This window comes from Mustela erminea, chromosome 10 (genome assembly GCF_009829155.1).
Source record: "Mustela erminea isolate mMusErm1 chromosome 10, mMusErm1.Pri, whole genome shotgun sequence".
Classification (NCBI taxonomy): Eukaryota; Metazoa; Chordata; class Mammalia; order Carnivora; family Mustelidae; genus Mustela; species Mustela erminea.
In genome coordinates this window covers 94,515,136-94,536,181 of record NC_045623.1, presented here as the reverse complement: position 1 = coordinate 94,536,181, position 21,046 = coordinate 94,515,136, and the positions used below count along the sequence as shown (strand labels likewise).

The 21,046-nt window shown below is 53.8% G+C and overlaps 1 protein-coding gene across 4 annotated transcripts in view; it reads right to left on the bottom strand.

The window, feature by feature from the left end:
* The window catches only part of ECE1 (endothelin converting enzyme 1), a 116,270-nt gene that overhangs the window by 81,615 nt on the left and 13,609 nt on the right, over positions 1-21,046 (bottom strand). Inside the window, exon 1 of one of the 4 annotated variants that reach the window (XM_032303672.1) lies at positions 7,570-7,836. The exons of the other annotated variants lie outside the window; for them this stretch is intronic. The gene's annotated coding sequence lies outside the window, so the exon portion shown is untranslated. Of the gene's footprint in view, positions 1-7,569; positions 7,837-21,046 lie in introns of those variants that run through there. 4 annotated transcript variants of the gene reach the window in all.

The window sequence follows — 21,046 nt, the reverse complement described above, 5'->3', positions numbered from 1 at the left end:
CTTCGGCTTTTCCTTCCCCTGTGCTCCCATGGCATCCTGCACATCCCGCCCCCGCCAAAAGATCCCCCTGGGCCTGTGGTTGTCCCACCCACTGGGCCAGGCAGTCTTAAAGGGCCACGGCTCCCATCATCTTGGCCTCCCAGCACTCAGCTCTGGTCCCTGCAGACAGTTCACTTTCAACAAATGAGGAAAAGAAAACAAGAAAGTAGATGCGGGGCGCGCCTGGGTAGTGCAGGTGGCTGAGCGTCTGACTCTTGGTTTCTGCTCAGGTCATGGTCTCGGCGTCCAAGGATCAAGCCCGGAGTAGGGCTCTGTGCTCAGTGTAGAGTCTGCTTGAGATTTTCTCTTCTTCTCCCTCTGCCTCTCCTGCACATGCTGTCTGTCTCTCTCAAATAGATAAATAAATCTAAGAAAGAAAGAAAGAAAGAAAGAAAGAAAGAAAGGAAGGAAGGAAGGAAGAAAGAAAGAAAGAAAGAAAGAAATCACTTTCTATAATTAAAGAAAGAAAAAAATAAGAGGTAGAGGCAGTTGCCCAAGGGGCCAACCAGGAACCAGGATAAGAATCTTAGTCTAGGTTCTTTGATTCCCACCTTGAGCCTACCTAGACCCTCCACTTACAATCATCAAAATAATCTTTTTTAAAAAACCTCTTTGAAATTTTATTCAAGCCGTTCAAGTGAAAAAAAGATTTTCTCCCCCTCTTTGGAACTGCCTTTTTGGGGAAATGAATGATGGGGACATTTGAGCTGAGTTTACTAACCTGGAGTTCAGACTTGGGAGCCTCTGTGTGTTTGGAAAAGAAAGCTTATCATAGGGTTGTGGGTTGGTAAAAGGATGTAGTTTTAGTTCTCACTGTTTTACAAAAGAATCCATTCTCCAGGAGTTCTAGGAAAGCTTTGACAATCCCCAAGGGGCAATTAGGTTACTTTTTTACTGCTTCTCAAAGGAAGAATGAGGTTTTTCTCCTGTTGCTCCGTGTGTATTTCCTTACTGACATTCAGGATTGGGACTTTATCTTGTAACTATTCCAGTAAGTAATTCCATAAAGCTAATAACTTGGAAGATAAAACAAATATGTTTGCAATTTTGTGTTCACTTTCATGTAAATATTTAGGATGTGGATTACACAATTCTAATAAAACCTCATGCTTTTATTACCAAAAAAAAAAAAAAAAAAAAAAAGGCCTCTTTGAGAAGGAGAGTGGAACCCATCCCTCAGGACGCGGGAGACAGGCCCCCAGACTGGTGCGTCTGGGGGAAGCGCCCTGGATTTGCAGTCAGTTGGACCCATGTTCCAACCAGCTTCCGAAGACACATGTTATGATCTAGGGCAGCCCCAGTGGTGGTGGGGATTGAACGAGAGAATATGGACAAAGCGTGCGGCATGTTGTAGGGACCGGAAGAATGGGAGCTACTGCCGTCAGAGTCGGGCTCCCTGGCCCTCCCAGGGCCATGGCGGATCTCGCTGGCTGCCCAGAAGGCAGGACCCACAGGTTCACAACCCTGGTGCCTCCCTTTACCCCATGGGCAGGAATGTTCCCAACATCCGTCCACTCCTCCGTTCACCCACTGATGTGCCCGTCCCAGCATCTCAGCAGGCCCATCCCACACACCACCAACAGCATAGGCTTTGGGGGCGGGCCATCACCGCCAGTTTACACAGCACTGGGCCCACAGGTCACCACCCACGACACTAAGATGCGGGACAATGCAGCAGCGGAAGCGTGGCGGACCCAGGATCCAGGCAGCCTGGGTTCGAACCCCAGCTCTGCCTCCTACTACCTGTCTGACTTGGGCAAGTAGCATGGCCACTCTGTGCCTCAGTTTATCAGTAAAACAGAAAGAACAGCAGCACTACCCTCCCAGGTGGCACAAGAAAGAGTGAAAGCACGTGAAGCAGCATGAACACGGGACTGCTGGTCCCTCGATCCTGTCGTGCGCCTGTGGGAGGTACCAGCATGGGCTCCCATTTTGCAGACGAGAAAATCACACGGAGCCAGCACCAGACACCGAGTCTGTCTGATTCTGAACTCCCTGTCATCTTTCCCCCACCCCTTGGCCCCCATATTCCCTCCTGGACTCCGAAATCCTGTCTTAGCATGAAGGGCTCGTCCCCACCTGCCACACTGCCCAGGCCGTGTGACAGGACACCTCTCCACATCCAGCCCCAGCCAATCAGGGTGGCCGCTCGCCAAACCAGATGCTACTGAGCTGGCGTTGCCTCAGTGACCAGGAATGTCCGCCTAACAAAGCCCACCCCAGGCTCAGCTTCGCATCTGGTCCCCATTACCCCCCTCACCGCACATGTGTCATGCTTGCCAGGGAGGCCGGGGGGAGCCTGGGAGGAAATGCCTAGCGGGAGAGGAGGCCCGAATCCTGCTGATGGTGGGGGAGCAGTGGTGCGTTGGCTCACGAGGACACACGCTGCCCCATCTGCAGTCGTGGCCCGCAGTGGGTCCCAGGTGCAGAGCAGAGCTGAATAGAGGGTAGAGAATAAGGGACCAGGGATGTGACAGGAAAGGGAGTGGAGGGGCGACGAACGGAGGGAAGGTGCTAGGCCACGAATCCATGGGACGGGCTCTCGCCACCATCTGCAGTGGGAAGAGCAAAGGTTGAGGAGCAGAGAGACCTGGGCGTGAATCCCTGGAATCTACTGCTGTGTGACCCTGGGCAAGTGCCCTTGCCTCTCTGAGCACATGTCCTCATCTATATCATGGGGACGTGCAAACCTACTTCATGGGCCTGTGGTGAGATTTAAGGAGATAAACCATGATGAGACAAAGGCGCAGGATTTCAAGTTCCTCCGCCTCCTGAGGGCATGGGCTGAGATGCTGGACATGAACGGGACAGCACAGCAACGTGCAGGTTCCTGGAGAGGTGGTGTGGCCAGAATGACCTTGGAGTTCAACCTGAGTGATAACATGGCCCGTGTTACGGAGGTGGCAGCAGCACGGCCCTGCTGTGGCTGCTAACATGTAACAGCAGCCACGGCGGCAGGCACACCATCTCCTGAGCAAGGACTTCATTCCAGGCCTAGTGCTAGGCAGCAGAGACAAAGAGAGGTTAAGTAACTAGTCCAAGGCCACACAGCTGGGGAGAGGCTGTGATTCAAATCAAAGTCTACCCAGCTCTTAGGTACCAGAGGATCCTGCAGCACAGAGTGGGAATTCTGGGCTGGGAGACATCCCTGCCTGGGCCAAGCACACAGTACCCAGCGGCATTCCCTAACCCCCTCCTGGGCCCACAAACTCCTGGCTCTATAGCCCTCTAGTCCAGCTCCCTCCTCCCCATGCTGAGGCTTGGCTCCTACTCAGCCAGCCCAGGAACCAATTTGCAATTGCACAATTAACAATTGGGAACAACTTTTCTTCTCTTCCAACAGAAAGAATAGCACAAGCCTTGGTGACAAGGACACAGCCGGGCTGCTGCCAGAACCCTTGAGATCTGTCCCTGCCAGGCTGCAGACACCCCTTTCTTAACCCAGTCCCACCAGGAAATCAAGTGTCAGGTGGCCCTCTCTGTCTTGTCTTCCTTTCTCATCGAAGTCCTACCCCATCACCTCCACCAGGAAGACTTCCCAAATGCCCCAGCCCAGAGTGTTCACATGTCCCTCTGCCCCTCGGCACCACTGGCTCTCAATTCGTCTATTTAATACCACTGGGCACCACTGATTTGTCCATTTACTCAGTGCCCAGCCTACACCACCTTCACGGGATCACGTATCTCTATCAAATTTTAAATTCTGTGTGTTTGTTTTTGTAGGCAACAGGCAGGTTATCCCTCTCAAGAGTCTCTCAGTCTAACACAGGACCCATGGAGGCTGCTTGACCCATAGCCTACTTCTTAGATTGGAGAACTCTTACTCATCCTTCAAAACCCAGATCAGATGTCACCTACTCCCTGAAGCCCTCCTTTGTGTCCTAGGCTGCCCCCACTGTATGCACCTGTAGTGATCTGGACATATCTCTAATTAGAATATCTTTACCCCATAACGTAATTAATAACTACCTTCAGGGGTGCCTGGGTGGCTCAGTTGGTTGGGCATCTGACTCTTGGTTTCAGCTCAGGTCATGATCTCAGGGTCCTGGGATGGAGCCATGTTGGGCTCTGTGCTCGGCAGGGAGTCTGCTTGAGGATTCTCTATCCCTCTCCCTCTGCCCTTCCCGACCTCATGTGCACAGGTGTGCACATGCACTCTTCCCTCCCCCCCAAAATAAATAAATAAATCTTAAAAAAAAAAAAACAAGAAACAAAAAATTACTTTCTGGGCACTGGGCTAAGGTTGTTTCACTCAATTCTTAAACTACCAATAACTCTGCAAGACAGAGTCAGTATCCTCATTTAACAGATGGGAGATGATAAAGCTCAGAGAGCTTGAGAGACTAACCTAGTATCACACAGCTAATAAGTGGCAGGCCAGAAACCTGAAGACGGTTCTGCTCATGCTCCAAGCAGATGACGGATTCCTCAGTTGGATCCAGCTGTCTCCTGCAAGACGGGTCTCACCCACCAAGTGCACCTGAATCCTAAGCCTGTCACAGTCCCTCCACGGATCAGCCCCAGAGGTGAGATGCCACTCGGCCCCAACCCCATGGCAGCATTCAGGCCGCAGGGGACAACCAGCTGGTCCCGCCGCACTCCACTAGCCTCCGGGAGGACTCTGAAAGCCGTAAGCACTTGTAACCAAGCAACAAGGCATTAGAAGCAGCTCCCGCTGGCCCCATCGTCCAGGCCTCTGCAAATGTGCTCTCTGTCCACACCGGGGATACGTAGGCTCGGGGGAGAGTGCGGGCTCTGGAGTCAGCCAGCCAGGGGATGGTTTGTAGGACCTTGGGAACGCCACCTCTCCAAAGCCTTAATTGGCTCAGCTACAGAATGGGAAGAACCGCCCCGCCCACGACGCTGATCCTCACAGCAGCTGGTTAAGATCACGAATGTCAAGTGTCTTGCACCATGCTGGGCACATCCTCTCCCTCAGTGGACAAATATTCACTGTTCGCCTACTATGTGCCAGATGCCGTTTTTAGCGCTGTTCACAGCGGCAAACAAAACAGCAGCATTCCTGCCCTTATGAAGACTTTCACCCTCAGAGCAGGGACTACCTCGGATTGTTGGTCAGTTCTCTCAGCAAGGAGTCCTAGGATAAGGTGGCCTTATCTGATCCCAGATCTTCACACAGATAACACGGACACACCTTGGAAGCTCTCCCGTAGCCACCACAGGACATGGAAAAGGAAGTCCCCCCCGGCCCCCCATATCATCTAAACAGTCAAAGAGAAAAACCAAAATGACTGTCTACAGCAGCCTGGATGGGCCCCGGCAGGTCTTCAGCACAGAATGCTACACAGCCCCCAAAACGATCGGCGAACAGCTTGAATGCAGCCCGGAGAGAAAAGAGCTGGCTGTAGGAGTAAATACACGGCCTCCTACCAATGGTTTCCGGTTGTTTCTTTTTTTTAAAGATTTTATTTATTTATTTGACAGAGAGAGAGATCACAAGTAGGCAGAGAGGCAGGCAGAGAGAGAGGAGGAAGCAGAAAGTAGTTTCTTGGAGCACCTGAGTGGCTCAGTGGGTTAAGCCTCGGCCTTCGACTCGGGTCGTGATCTCAGGGTCCTGGGATCGAGTCCCATATGGGGCTCTCTGCTCATCAGGGAGCCTGCTTCCACACCTCTCTCTCTCTGCCTGCCTCTCTGCCTACTTGTGATCTCTGTCAAATAAATAAATAAAATCTTTAAAAAAAGAAAAGAAAGAAAGTAGTTTCTTCTGGGAGGGGGGCGGTAGGGAAGGGGAGCGGGTGGGAACAGGTGGGAGACTGGACTGCATTTGGAATGTTTCATTCCTGAAACTGGATGGCTGGTTCACCAGTGTTTGTTTTTATTGAACGCAGTGCTTTTTATATATCTGAAATACTGTGTGTCACACACCAAAAAAAGGCATGGGCTGTGGAGGCGGACAGACTGCGATTTCAAGCCAGCCCGGCGCTTTGCTGTCCTATGAGCTCCATTTTTGCCTCCGTGAAATAGGGATCATAATGTGGGGGCCCTTCTGAGAATCACAGGAGGTTGTGCTGGGGGGGCCCGTGTGCAGCCGGGTGGCCTGGCACACAGAGGCTGCTGCTGTTCCAGCTGTGGGGAGAATCTCCCAAAATGAGTCGCCAGAGGAGAAGCCCCAGTCCACAGGCTTCAGATCAAGCCGGGGAAGGGCTTACTTGTCCCACACCCAGGGCGGCCTTCAGTGATTTTTTAACTGGTGACGCATCAGGGGCTCCGGAGATTAGCCAATCTTGGTCCCTCGACCAGGAGACATAAAGTCACAGGCCTAGGCTGGCTGGACTCCCTTCTCAGATTCTGTCCCTGGGCTTCTGGGGACCCCTCCCTGTTGGGAGCAGGGCGGGACAGCTGGGCTCCCTCCCTGCCCAGTTCTCCCTGGCCTCTCCTGAGACCCGACTCCTCATCCTCAAGGGCAAGTCTCAGCCATCTTACACCCAAATAACCCCTTTGGAGCAACTTCTACAGGTCCCAGGCTTTAGCAGCTGTGGCCCAGGTGTCTGTCTCCTGGTTCAAATCCAGCCTCGGGGGTGACTTCAGTGTTCTCAACCCTAAACTGGGGTCACCAACACCTCTCTCTGCAGGCGGTGATGGAGAACACTGGCAGCTGGGGTCTGCACCTCAGAGATGCATCTCAAAGGCATCAAAGGCATGTCCCCGGGGTCAGTCTTACGGATATCTAATGAGTTACGGATATCTAATGAGTTACGTATTTAAACCATTCCTCCCAACTTTGGCACAACCTAAGTGGTAGGCCCATTGGACTCAGAGCTGAACCAGGCTGAGCGTACATGTGTAGGAGAGGGTAGGGCAAGACCTGGGCAGAAGAGTGGCCGGAAGAGGGGAGCAGGGAGCCCCCACACGGCCTCTCAGACACCCAAGCCCAGGGAGGCTACGCTCACTTGCACCAGCCTATGAGTTCATCAGAGTCCCCAAGAGCCCAAGGGCATTTCTGGAGCATAGCTCTAAGAGGGTGGCCGAAGGGAGCAGGGGTGGCTGTGAAATTTGATTTCAGATTGTAACGCATCTGGGGAACATTCTGACTTCATCCCTGCCCTGGTTTAACCCGGCCCCACCCCCCATTCATAAAGAGCAGCCTGGACGGAAAACACCTTCCCCACAGACTAGGCCCTACTCTGCCCCAGCCATGCTCGTGAATCCCCCGGGGGCTGACAGCTCCCTTCCCTGGGCTTCCATTCCTCCATCTGAACATGGGTGGAATGAGAGCTAAGGTCTAGCCCATCCCGCAGACCCCCTCCACATTCCTGCATAACCAGAGCCCGCCAAGACCCAATACTGGTAACGCCGCCCTCCTCCGCCCCACCAGACCTGCACACAGTGATGGGCTCCCAAGTCAATAAGGGAGGAGATCACAGCCCAGGTGGACGCGACTCCGCAGGAAGGTGAGTTGGGGTCCCCACGGTGTGCGTGGAGAGCGCACCCCAGCGGAGGAAGCAGCCCGGGGAACGCTGTCCACGCTCCGATTTCATACCCCTTCCCAGCACGGCCGAGTTGGCTCACCAGCACGGAGCTGAGTCCGTCTGACTCCTCGGGCTCAGTTTTTCCAGTAGTTAAGTCCAAATAACACAACAGACGGGACAGGGCTGCTGTGAAGCTGTTGTAGGATGAGTGTGTCAGCAAGCCGGCATATACTAGCTGCTCAAGAAATGCTGGCTGCGGGCTGCCTCCCCGGCTGTCCACCACGGCTGCCCTGGCACCAGGCTGGCACCCAGAGGCCCTGCTCACTGCTTCCCCAGCTTGCTCTGCCCCCCACCGGGCCAACAAGCAGTCCGGATGTTTACACTGGCCAGCCAGGGCCCCTGCCTGCGGGGGACAGGCCGAGTAAACACCCGCGGCCACACAGCTCCAGCCTCCCACTTCCCACAGATCCCCCGCCTCCCGGGCCGGCCTCCGCCCCACTCCAGAGCCTCTGTTTACAGATTCTCCCCACGAACTGTGTCTGGCATTGGCTGTGTCCAGCGACTACCCGGCAAGCTACCCTAAGGCAGTTTCAACTCTCTCCGGGAGCTGTGCTGGCTTGGACAGGTCACTCTGCTTCTCAGAGGCTCGGCTTCCTCAACTACAAAAGGGGGATGACAGGGACAGGGAAGAACCAGTGGGGTGGCGTGAGGAAGGCACTAAGCACAGCGCCTGGCTGGTGGAAGGTGCTGAAAAAATCAGCTCTTAAATTATGACTGTTTGATGGCTCCTTGAGGAATTTGGCCAACAAGCCAGTGGGCCCTGAGAGCCCGTCTTAAAAATAAGTAATAGGGCGCCTGGGTGGCTCAGTCGCTTAAGTGTCTTGAATCTTGGTTTCAGCTCAGGTCAGCATCTCAGGGTCCTGAGACTGAGCCCTGCATCAGGCTCCGTGCTGAGCGTGGAATCTGCTTGAAAGTCTTTCCCCCTTCTTCTCCTGCCCCCTCTGCTCATTCCCCTGCTCACACTCTCTCTCCTTCCAAAATAAATAAATGAAATCTTAAAAAAAAAAAAAAAAAATTAAGGAACAAGAAATTCTTGGCTAGACCAAACCAAGCACTTTTCGGCGTCACTGCATCACGTCACACAGCGACTGTGGGAGACAGGGTGCATTATTATCCCCGGTTTCCCAGGTGGAGAACCGAGGCTCAGAGAGGTTGAGTCACTTATACAAGGTCACACAGCCCCTGGTAGGTGGAGGAAGTGTGTTCCTGATCCATGGCCTGTGCTCCTGACCTCCATACTCGCCCATGTCCCTGCGGGAGCTTCACTGGCATCTTCTTTCCAGCCTTCCTCCATTCTGGGGATGCCTCTTCAAGTCCCAACTTCCTCCAGCCCATGGGAGTACTAGGAGCGGCCATCAGCCTGGGGCCCAGCTGTCTGGACCCCAAAGCCTGGGACAGACCGGATGCTACATTCTTCTCTCGCCCTGGGTCGGAGCCCGTAGGGTCCTGTGGCTGCCAGGCCTCCAGGTCTGCAGAAGGCATGGGGGAGCCATTGTGGACATACCACCTAGCTTGTGCCAGGTCCTGTTGGACATTTTCATGACCATCCTGCGTAGGAGGCATTTTACAGAGGAGACCCCGGCTCGGAGAGCTGACGCCACAGCCCATGAGCGGGCCACTCTGACTCACCAGGCTGCCCCCCATCTCCTAAGGGAGATAAGACATGACACAAACAACCTAACATAAACCAGAAATCGATAAGGGCCTTCAGGAAAGGCCAGATAACAGGCTGGGGCACTTACAGAGAGGGGCTCGGCCTTCCTGGGGAAGTCTGTGTGTGGATAATACAGGAGGAATTCCTCACAGGAGACGCAGGTCCTGGGGGCGCCCAGCAGCCATGCCCATGAGGGGCTCTGTTAGGGCCCTAATTCTGGGCAGGCAGGGCTGACCACAGGAAACACACCTCGCTGTGCAGCCGTGGCCAGTCAGTGCCTTCACTGGTAATCAACACTTAATAAACACCTGCTGTATACTGAGCCGGGCAACAGGCTTGCTTGCTACCACATCTAATTCTGCTTTCGTAGCAGTCCTGTCACACAGAAAGAATTACTTTCACTTTAGAGACAGAGACACCGAGGCTTAGAGAGGGAAGGGCGCTTCCTCAAGACCATTCTGCTTAGGGTGGGTGGGGGGTGTCTGCCTGATCCCCAAGTCCTAACGGAACAGAGTGGAGTCTCTGGGTACCTCTCTTTGATCTGGGGACCCACCCCTCTCCTCCTCCCCAAGGCTCCCAGGGAGCTTCCCCAGGCTTGCTGACCACTACGCCTGCGTGGCTCACAGGGACAGCTGGACAACATCTGAAGTCGGCATCGTAGTTCCACTTACAGAAGAAGAAACTGAGGCTCAGAGTGTAGTCACGGGGCAGCTTCGCGCGAGATGGGATGCAGCAGGCATGTGTGTGGGTGAAACCAGGAGACCCATACCCTGGCTTGTGGAGAGCTGCTCCCCTCTCTAAGGCTGGAGAACAGGCCAGTGCCGCCCACCTCTGACCTCCTGAGAGGTGCTTCTTGTCCATAGCTATGGGCACCCTGTGGGGAATCTGGCAGACCTCTCCCCAGCAGAAGCTGAGGGAGCCTGGTTATTCAGCTGCCATGGAAACACAGAGGATGCTCCGAGCACAGGAAAACTGCCGGCCTTGCTCACAGGCCCAGTGCAAAGGGCAGGCAGAGGGCACAATCTGGGGCTCCTCCCATGCACCCGACTCCAAGGCCCCAGGCCTTGTGACAAAAACGGCAGCACCCACTGTTGGCCTAGGCGGCTGGGAGGTCGGGCCATTTGGCCCTGGGAGTCGGCAGCTGCCCTTAATAGCTAGGAGGGCCAAGAGAGAAAAACCCAGAGATGGTGAGGAGAATCCGAGGAGGGGGACAGACAGAGCTGGGAAGGAAAAGGGGGCTCAGAGTTAGGGAGCATCTCCTGAGCCTGTGGGACACAGCTGCATCAAACTGGCACCTTCCTGCACCATCCCCCCCACAAAAGATAAGCATGGTTCCCAAGATTGCAGAGAAAAACTGACATCGGGTGGGGGATGATGGGCCCAGCCCAGGGTATGAGGTCAGGGGTGACAGAGGGACAGAAAGGAACAGTGGGAAAGGGACACAACAAAGCTGTCTAGGTGGAGGGGACAGTGGTAGACAGAAGGCTTCAAGGCCCCCAGGGCCCACGCCCAGGGCTGGGGTGGCGGACGTCCTCCCCCAGCCACAGGCCAGGGGCTCCTCTTTGTCCTTCTCTGCATCACCGGGAATGACAAGATCACGGATCTATCGGTCCTGGGTTCAAGACTCATCCCTGATGCTCATTTGCTCTGTGACCTTGAGCAAATCACCTGCCTTCTCTGGGCCTTCTCTTTAAGACAGAGCACAAGCTCAGGGGCGCCTGGGGGGCTTAGTCGGTTAAGCATTCGACTCAGGTTTTGGCTTAGGTCATTATCCCAGGGTCCTGGGATCGAGCCCCATGTCATTCCTCCACACTCCCCAGGGGATCTGCTGGAGAGCCTCTCTCTCTCTCTCTCTCTCTCTCTCTCCCTCCCTCTCTCTCTGCCCCTCCCCCAACTCACTGTGCTCTCTCACTCTCTCAAACAAACAAATCAATCTTTAAAAAAAAAAAAAAGATGGGGAGCCTGAGGGGTTCAGATGGTTGGGCATCTGCCTTTGGCTCAGGTCGTGGGATTAAGTCCCATGTCCTGGGATTAAGTCCCATGTTGGGCTCCCAGCTCAGCGGGGAGTCTGCTTCCCCCTCTCCTCTGCCTCTCCCCTTGCTTGTGCTCTCTCTTGTCTCTCTTAAATGAATAAATAAAATCTTAAAAAAAAAAAAAAAGAAGAAGAAGCACAAGTTCAAATGCTGCTTCTAACTATATGTGTGATCTTGGGGAAGTCACTTAACCTCTCTGACCCTCGATCTCCTCATCCATAAAAAGGGTCTATTAATGGTACCTATATCTGACAAAATTGAATGAAAATATGTAGGTTAAGCACTTCGCCCATATGAAGCCCTCAACATTAGCTGGTATTAACATGATCGTACCTTTTACTGGATTATCAGTGGGTCTCAACCGAGGCGATCCTGCCCCTCCAAGGAGTTTCTGCATATACGTTGGAGCATTTTTGGTGGTTAGATGACTGGGGAGTCCTAGCATTTAATCCTGGGGGCCACAGTTGTTAAATTCCCACAGTGTGCATAACAGTGCTACAAAATAACACAAATCGCCTCTCTCAAATGCCAACAACCCTTGCACGGGGTGCCTGCGGGGCTCCGACAGTGAAGCATCTACCTACAGTTCAGGTCATAATCCCAGGGTCCTGGGGTGGAGTCCCGCATGGGGCTCCTTGCTCAGCAGGGAGCCTGCTTCTCCCTTTCCCTCTGCCCCTCCCCTCTGCTTGTGCACTCTCTGTCTCAAATAAATAAATAAAATCTTAAGAAAAGAAACAAACAAACACAGGCTGCTAATCCCCAAAGACCATCCGAGTGTCCTGGATCTCCAGGTCCAACAGGAGGCAGTGCAGGGTGGTGGGTCTAAGTTACACAGTCCTGCTTTCAGTCCATCTCTGCCACCAACAAGCCATGAGAACCCGAACCTGGAGATACCATGTCACCTCTTTGGGCCTCAGTATCTTCATCCGTGAAAAGCAGACGCTGCCTGACCGGCACCTGTATGACTGGCCGGGGCTCGAACAGGGTGATGGCTACCCAGCATCTACCGCAGGGCCCCGGGGAGATGGAGGCCATCGCCACTGCAGAGTGAGTGACCAGGTGGGCCGGGTGGGGCAGATCGGCGAGTTACCAGAACAACCCTTCCACCCTGCCGGTCCCGGCAGGCTCCGGATCCCAGTGTCTTGCTGGTCAGAGCCCGAGGTGGGCCTGGTTTGGGAGGGACAACAGGGCACTGCCCTCCTTACAGGGCAGAGGCCAGGGGGTGCCAGTAGGAATAGCCCTGGCCTGCTGAGACCAAAGGGAAGAAGGGAAGCACGGGGCAGGACCCCGAGCCAAGGGGATGGCTGAGCTGTGAACCAGGGCCTGTCAGTAGCTCTCTCGGCTTGTGTGCCAGGGCTGGAAGCGTGATATTTATCAGGCAGCCAACTGTGCACCGTGACGGGGTAAAAGGCTTTGCATTTACCGCACTTCATCCCTTGAATGACCCTGCAAAGTAGGAGGTTCTTCCCTCACTTGCACAGACAGTAGATGAGCTCATACAGTCTATAAGACTTGTACAGTTGCGCAGTGTGGACACAAGGACACAATCACCATTCTTCCTGTCTTCTCCCACCCCCCCCCCCACTCTCGCTCTAACTCCATCCAATGGCCCCGTACTGCTCCAAAAATAAAGATAAACTACAAGCATCCCAGAGCCTGGGCCAGAGCCCCTCCCATCCTGTTGAGCCTTTTTTCAAAACGTCCACTCTACCCTAGGCCCCCTGGCCACTCTGCTTTTCCTTTAGTTCTTCCTGTTCCCTTAGGCGCCAGGGCCATTGCACACACTGTTCCCTGTGCCTGGAACGTTCCTCCCCTCCCAGCCAGTGAATATCACTTCTCGTTCAGATCACAGTGAGTGATCTAAAGCCCCCTCTGACCTTTATAGGTCAAATCCCCCCCCTTACCTTTACCAGGTCAAATCCTCTGGCTACCAGCGTAGCACCAGGACCTCCCGACCTTAGTCACTGCCGCAACTTCATGCCTGTCTGAGTTTATCAGATAAAGAGCAACTCGCCCCATGCTTTCCTCCCATTAATAGGTATCTATCAAGTGCCTACTATGTGCCAGACCCTGCCCACTGTACTGCGGGGAAGAGGCAAACAAGCCAGATAAGGTCTCTACAATCATGGAACTCACTTCCTAATGGCAGGAAAGGGACAGCAAAAGGCGCTTGTGCAAAGGGGCGGAGGTGGAATGCAGTGTAGGCTGCCCGGGTTGGGGGGCGGGGGGGTTGGGGCAGCAGTCTGTTCAGCTGAAGCCGGGAGCACAGGCCAGGGGCAGCCAGAGATGTGGCTGGAGAAATACACAAGGACCGGGCAAGGAAATAGGCCCGGAACACCACAGAGTTCCTACGAAGGAGTCTGACTTGCTCCCAGGGTAATGGGGAGCAATGGAAGGTTTTGAAGCAGTACAGCAACAGGCTCGCGCTGTGTTTCAGAGAGATGGCTGCGGCTGCAGTGAGGAGGAAAGGTAGGAGGGCAAGGCTGGAGGCAGGGAGGCCAGGGAGGAGGCTCTGACTTAGTCTAGGAAAAGGCGCCCATAGGGGCCAGCAAGTAAGAGGAAGGGGGAGGGAGGCTGACTATCGATAGAACTAGGTCAAGGACATGTCTGGGCGCCACCTCGAATTCCACTGAGGCCCCTGTGCTTGGTGGTGTCCCTGACGGAGGCCAGCAAGGCAGGCAGGTCTGGGAGGCAGGAGGGGGCCTTCACCGGGGAAGGGCAGCACGGAAGCTGGAGGCCTGGCGGGCTCCGGGGCCAAGGAAAGAGGCAGTGGCCTTGGGGACCACTCCAACATGCAGCGGACAGGGAGGAAGGCATCACAGGTGGGCCGCAGCACAAACCCTACAGAACCCCTGCCCAGTGCTTCTCAAGGCGGCCAAGGTCGTGAGAAACAAGGAGAGTCTGGGAAACTGCCACAGACGAGAGGGAGCTAGGGCAACACGAGGACAAAATGTGACATGGTGCCCTACATGCTGCCCTCCACGCCAAGGACTGCTGAAACCCAAGCAGCACGCAGGGCTCTATGAACGGGCATAGAGCGACTGGGGCCGCAGAGAGCTTCCTCCTCCCTCTCTCTGCCTGCCTCTCTGTCTACTTGTGATCTCTGTCTGTCAAATAAATAAAATCTTAAAAAAAGAAAAAAAAGTTTCAAGATTCCTGGTCCCACGGATTCACTCGCCCAAGAAAAAGACAGGGGTACAAGGTGGTGGGCGTCGAGAAGGGGAGTTGGGAGCACCTGGGTGTCTCAGTCGGTTAAGCATCCGCCTTCAGCTCAGGTCATGATCCCAGGGTCCTGGGATGGAGCCTGCATTGGGCTCCCTGCTCAGCAGGGAGCCTGCTTCTCCCTCTGCCTCTCTCTGTATCCCTCATGAATAAATAAATAAAATCTTGAAAAAAATAAAAAATAAAAGGGAAGGGGAGTCACTCTGCAGAGTGGATCTGCTCTGTAATGGGAATCATCCGTGTTTGCTGAAATCCCCGACAGGAGGCTCCGAGGCTGGGGTCATTTCCAAATCCAGGTCTCCTCACACTTTCCCAAAGGCTCCCGGAGAGAGAATCCGTACCCACGGAGATCTCAGGACACAAAGAAGAGCCTTCATCGAAACCCCATGTTTTTTAATCCAAAAATTCATGCCAGGGGATGTCTGGGTGGCTCAGTCAGTTAAGCGTCTGACTCTCGGCTCAGGTCTTGGTGTCAGGGTCCGAGTACAGGCCCTGCTTTGGGCTCTGCACTAGGCATGGAGCCTACTTAAAAACAAAACAAAATAAAGTAAAATAAAATTAAAATTCATGCCAATTCTACATTCTATCCCCAGATAGTACCTTCTGATTTTGCTGTATTCCCCAGGGGGATATATTCCCCAGGGAATAAATTCCCCAGGGCAGTCCATGTACTGGTATGAAAAGCCCAGATATGAAAATTAAGCATGGGGGCGCCTCTTGAACTCAGGGTCATGTGTGTAAGCCCCACATTTTGAGCAGAAGGTTACTTTAAAAAATAATAAAACAAACAGAAAGGAAGCCTGAAGCCTCAAGAGTGGATAAGCTACCAGGAGAGAAGGCGGAGGCAGGGGAATCACAAGCTCTGTGGCCCTACAAGCAGGTAGACACTGTGCAGAGACCCACATTCATTCTTTTGACAAATGTTTATGTGCCCCCCACGTGCCAGCGTTGTCCTAGGCAGACCCACAGGGAACAAGACAGTCCCAAATCCTTCTATGTCAATGGGAGGGGACAGAGGAAAATGAGTAAGTAAAACAGGGAGTCTGTAGAATGTGGTAAGTGCGACAGAAAAATCAAGTGGTGTGAGGATGGAGGTGGACAGAAAACGGGAAGGGAGGACATCTGTCACAGGGGTGGCTGGGAAGGTGACACCTAAGAAAGGAAATAAGGTTGCTTTGCAGATGGTTTCTCATTTATTTTTCACACCTCTGGGTGGTATTTCTTTGCCCTGTTTTATAGATGAGAAAACGAGCCTCAAAGAGGTAAAAACAGTTGAGTAAAGGTCACCTTGAAAAACATGGGCGCCCTGGGGGAGGGTATTAGACTGGAGGCAGGCCCCTCATTCCTGTCTGAGGAGGGTGGTTGGGGGCGCCCCGCCGCCCCTCCCTGGGCCCTGGCTCATCACTAATTGATCAAGCCCACCGCTCACTCCCTTGCTGAAGCCAGATTTTCAGTCCCTTCCAACTCCTCAGTAGGGGGTGCTGGCCGCCCCCCCTCTTCAGGCACCTTCTTCACTTGATCAGCCTCAAGAGGTTAAGGGGTGAAATGGGCCAGCACACCATGGCCCCCTGCCAAGGTGCTGGGTGGGCAGAGGAAGGGGGAGGAGGACCAGCACTTGTCAAGGGGAGGGACCCTCCACCAGCTCAGCCCCACACAGCTCTGTCTAGAGTGACCCGGACGGCTGAGGGGATGCGGTTTACGGAGTTAACCACGTCCAGCTGTCCCCACCAACAATCACCCTGGGACCCCTCCATCCACAGCTAGGGCACTCCTCATGGCTGAGAAACAAGGTTGGAGGAGACTGAAAGGGGGGGGGTCTCCCCACCCCCGAACCCTTCCTCTCTCTTCCCACATAACGAGAAGCATTTCAGCCTTGAAGAAATGACTCACATCTCCCCAGAGAGGCCGGGGCTGGGCTGAGTCAGGCTGGGGGAGCCCGACGGTCACGAATCGGCCTGCTCGGGCTGAGGCGGCTCTGGGCCCCAGGAAGGCAGGCGACAGACAGACACAGAGACGGCAGAGACAAGCGGCTAGTGGCTCTCCTGACCCACCCTTGAGCGTGTCACTGGGTGTCGCCCAGCGTTGCTCACATGGAACTTGGTAGAGAAGAAAATTCCTCTGGACTTTCCTGAACGAGGTTTCTGGCTGACTCACGGCTACCTGGGGACAGCAAGCGAACTCACAAATCACCAAAGAAGGAAAAAGCGATTCCTATGAAGCAATCTCTTCAATGGCTGGATCAGAGATCACCAGCACGAATGCTCACTTCCATCTTTGTTCTGGGCTTTGTTCTTTAAAGCAGCACATCCTACATGAGCTGGGGGGTGGGAACTGACGGCAAAGTGAAATTTTATATATTCAGTGCTACTTCTCCATTAGCTGGCATTAGACACATAGAAATGTGTCCCCAGTGACAACACGAACCATCAGCTGGCCACAGGATGGCTTGGCCCCCATCCCGGGCCCCGCCTTATCTCAGCCCTGTGAGGCCGCGCCCTCCTCCGCTCATCCTCATCCTTCACTGGGCACGCGCTGACCGCAAGTGTGCAAGACAGCATCTCTGCCCTTGAGGACTTCCCCTGCAGGGGAGAGAAGTAATAGTCAGAATGAAAGTAACGACATGAGGGTGTCTGGGAGGCTCAGTGGGTTAAAGCCTCTGCCTTCGGCTCAGGTCAGGATCCCAGGGTCCTGGGATCAAGCCCCGCAGGGAGCCTGCTTCCCTTCCTCTCTCTCTCTGCCTGCCTCTCTGCCTACTTGTGATCTCTGTCCGTCAAATAGATAAATAAAATCTTAAAAAAGAAAGAAAGAAAGAAAGAAAGTAGCGACATGAGTGTCTGCATGCTGCCAGCTGCCTGCTGTCCCGAGGGTGCCACCTGCTCCCCTCCAGGAGGACCCCTGCATGGGGCTCCAGGGCAACCTTCTGCCTGGCTGGCCTTCTCTCATCCCTGGCCCTTCTGAGCCCGAAGCACACCCCGCCTCCACCCTGATGTGGGACCCTTCATAGGAGCCAACAAGAAACTCTGATTCTGGAGTCAGCCAGAACACTGGCTCCGCCATCTCTAAGCAGTGTGTGGCCTCACCAGGCCTCAGCGTCCTCATCTGTTCAATGGGGACACAACAGGACCCATCCCTTGAGAATCAATTCCAAGAAAATGAGTCAACACATGTGCTGTTCACCCCAGCGCCTGGCTCAAAGTGGATGCTCCCTAAACTGTGGTTCCAGGTCAGGGAACCCTGAGAACAGGTGTTAGAAAGAGTTATAAAGGGGTCCCAGTACTGGGAACTCCTGGCTTCTCTGTGAGGCCGCTAGTGGCCCGTACACCAACCCACCTCATTTCCAAACCCGCTGCCCATTTCACACCAGCGCCATGATTTCCAGAACCGAGCTCCCTACTGTGGGAAGGGAACCTTCTTAGACTTGTCCTAAACTTGCCTCACCCTGATGCACCAGGACCAGGGGGCTGAGCCGGTAGCACTGAATGTTGCCCCTGCCCCTTCTCGGCCCTCATCTTTCTTCCATCCGATGTTCTGAGCCAACAATAGCGGCTTTCCAGGCTCGGCAGCCACACAGCACACTCCTCCCTGAGCAAAAATACCCATGCGGGGGAGCGTCCCGCCCAAGCTAAGGCGGGGGCCACAAAGGGGAGGAGCTGGGCTGGGTGGTGGGGGAGGGGGTGTGGCAGGAGGAGGAGAGCGCATCTCTTGAGTGCCCACTGAGTGGCAGGGTGAGAAAGGCCGGGTCACTGGGGGAGACACAGAACCCCAGGAGACTGTGGGGGCGGAGCGAGGGCTGGTCTCCAGGAGAGCAGGGGAGCCAGTCCCCACAGAGGGATCGGGCCCAGGTCCAAGGTCTGGGGCAATGCCCGGGGAGAAGAGTGAGGTGAGTGGGCTCTAGAACCTGGTAAGGAAAAAGGAGCCCAAAGCGACTCCAAATTCTAAGAAGAATGGGGGCTCAGAGGGGTTGAGTTTCATGACGGGGTGCTAGAGCTGTCTTGGATCCCAGGAGCCGAGTGTTCAGGCCAGGGTGGGAGGCAGGGAGAGGCCTGCAGAGCTAGAAATTCCCTTCAGTGAACATCTCCGTGGTCGTATTTGCCAGACAAGCTTAACTGGGGGAAGAAAACAGAAGCCTGCAAACGGTAGGACCGTTTCCACTTCAAGAGGTTTGGAGGAAGGGGTGTCCCCTTGCTTCTGGGGAGATGGCACTGGGCAACGACTAGGCCCAGGCTTTCTTGTGGCTCGTTTCTCTCCACAGCAGGGCATCTCCTAAGAGCCCAGGGAGGGGCTGCTTGTGTGGAGTTGTTCCAACCACCACCCCCCCAGGCCCACTTCTGTGGACTCCTTCAAAGCCTGGGGAGGGCCTCAGTGCAGAGGTCACAGAGAAAGAATCTGGAGGTCAGAGTACAGCCCCTCCCCACCCCCAGCTGTTTCAAAGACAGAATGTGTGCACATGAAGCATCCCCCTCCCTAGAAGCCACCAGTCTTTCGGGGAGGGGTTGCGGGGAGGGGGTCCAGACACCAGAAGGCCTGGAAGAATTCTGCAGGTGTGGCTGCGGGAATCTGGGCCCTGAGTCAAGAGTTTCACGGGAGGCCTGGGATGTGAGTTTTGATACTGAGCTATGACCCAGACCCAGAGCAGCTCACACAACTTTGTACGCTCTGTTCTCACCTGTCAAAGCACTGGGCCGGGTCCCCAGCCCCAGCCCAGTCAATCCTCATCGGCTCTACTCCTTCAGTGTCTCTGCCTCTCCCTCGCCATTACCACCAGCCTGGGCTGAACCAGCCCCTCCCACCCACCCCCCTTTTAAGATTTTTTTTTTTTTTTTAAGATTTTCTTTATTCATTTGACAGAGAGAGAGAGAGATCACAAGTAGGCAGAGAAGCAGGCAGGGAGAGGGGTGGAAGTAGGTTCCCCGCTGAGCAGAGAGCCCGATGCGGGGCTCAATCCCGGGACCCTGAGATCATGACCTGAGCCGAAGGCAGAGGCTTTAACACACTGAGCCACCCCAAGATTTTCTTTTTATTTTAAAAAAAAATTTAATTTTTTTGTTTTTAATTTACTTGACAGAGATCACAAGTAGGCAGAGAGGCAGAGAGAGAGGAAGAAGCAGGCTCCCTGCTGAGCAGAGAGCCCGAGGTGGGGCTCGACCCCAGGACCCTGAGATCATGACCTGAGCCGAAGGCAGAAGCTTTAACCCACTGAGCCACCCAGGTGCCCCAAGATTTTCTTTTAAATAATCTCTCCACCCAACGTGGGGCTCAAACTTACATCCCCAAGATCTAGAGTCACACATTCTACCAACCAAGCCAGGCCGGTGCCCCCGGTCCTGTTACTCTGAAGGTTTAGATAATGCTTTAGACAGACTGGTTACCAGTGTCTTCATTAGGACTGACAGAAATGTCTTTCAGAACTCCCCGCCTCCTTTTGCCTCAGTTTCTACCCAGTGATGTTCTGATGGCTGACATGACAAAAGAAAATCCCATGACAATGCTGAGCCCAGAGCAGGTATGTAATAAACCAGGATTTCCAAAGTGTGAGCCGTGGCCCACCAGCATCAGAATCAGGGAGTCTGTCGGAAATGTTAGGTTCCTACACCCCCTCCAAACTTACTGAATCAGAAAGTCTGGGGCAAGGGCAGTGAAATTTGCATTTGCAGAAACTCTGATGATTTTCATGCACACTCAAGGCCGAGAAGCATGGCAACCAACGCAATCTTACTGCTGTTGCCACTAACCTGGAAGTCCTGGGTGCCCTGACTCTAAGTCCAGAGGTTATCGGGATGGGGTCAGGGCATCTGTCTCCAGAAAAGCACATGGTTCATCGTAAACAGATATGCTTCCTAACAGCTTCAAAACATGAGCCCGGGAAAGACAAATATCCTCTGATTTCACTCAAATGTGGAATTTAAGAAATAAAACAGAGGAACATAGGGGAAAGGAAGGAAAAATGTAGTAAGATGGAGACAGAGAGGGAGGCAAACCATAAGAGACTCTTGACTCGGGGAGCCTGGGTGGCTCAGTGGGTTAAGCCTCTGTCTTTGGCTCAGGTCATGATCCCAGGGTCCTGGGATCGAGCCCCAGATCGGGCTCTCTGCTCAGCAAGGAGCCTGCTTCTTTCTCTCTCTCTGCCTGCCTCTCTGCCTACTTGTGATCTCTGTCAAATAAACAAATAAAATCTTTAAAAAAAAAAAAAAAAAAAAGACTCTTGACTCTAGGGAACAAAGGAAGGTGGCTGTGAAGTGGGGGGGGTTGTAACTAGGGGATGGGCATGAAGGAAGGCCCGTAGTGGAATGAGCCCTGGGTGCTCTATGCAACTGATGAATCACTAAATTCTACCCCTGATACTACACTATATGTGAACTAATTTGAATTTAGATAAAATCTTGAAAGAAAAACAAAAACAAAAACAAAAAACATGAGCCTAGGCCTTGGGATTTGCCAAATCAAAGTATAAATTCTGGTTCTTGCATGCATTTGCTTAGCTGTGGAACCTCAGGTAAGGGACCCCGACCTCTCTGAGTCACCTTCCTCAATTTTAAAATCGTGATAAACAACCTCCACCGGCCAGGGTTGTTGGGATGATCTGAGGAAGTGCCTTATGCAAACTACAT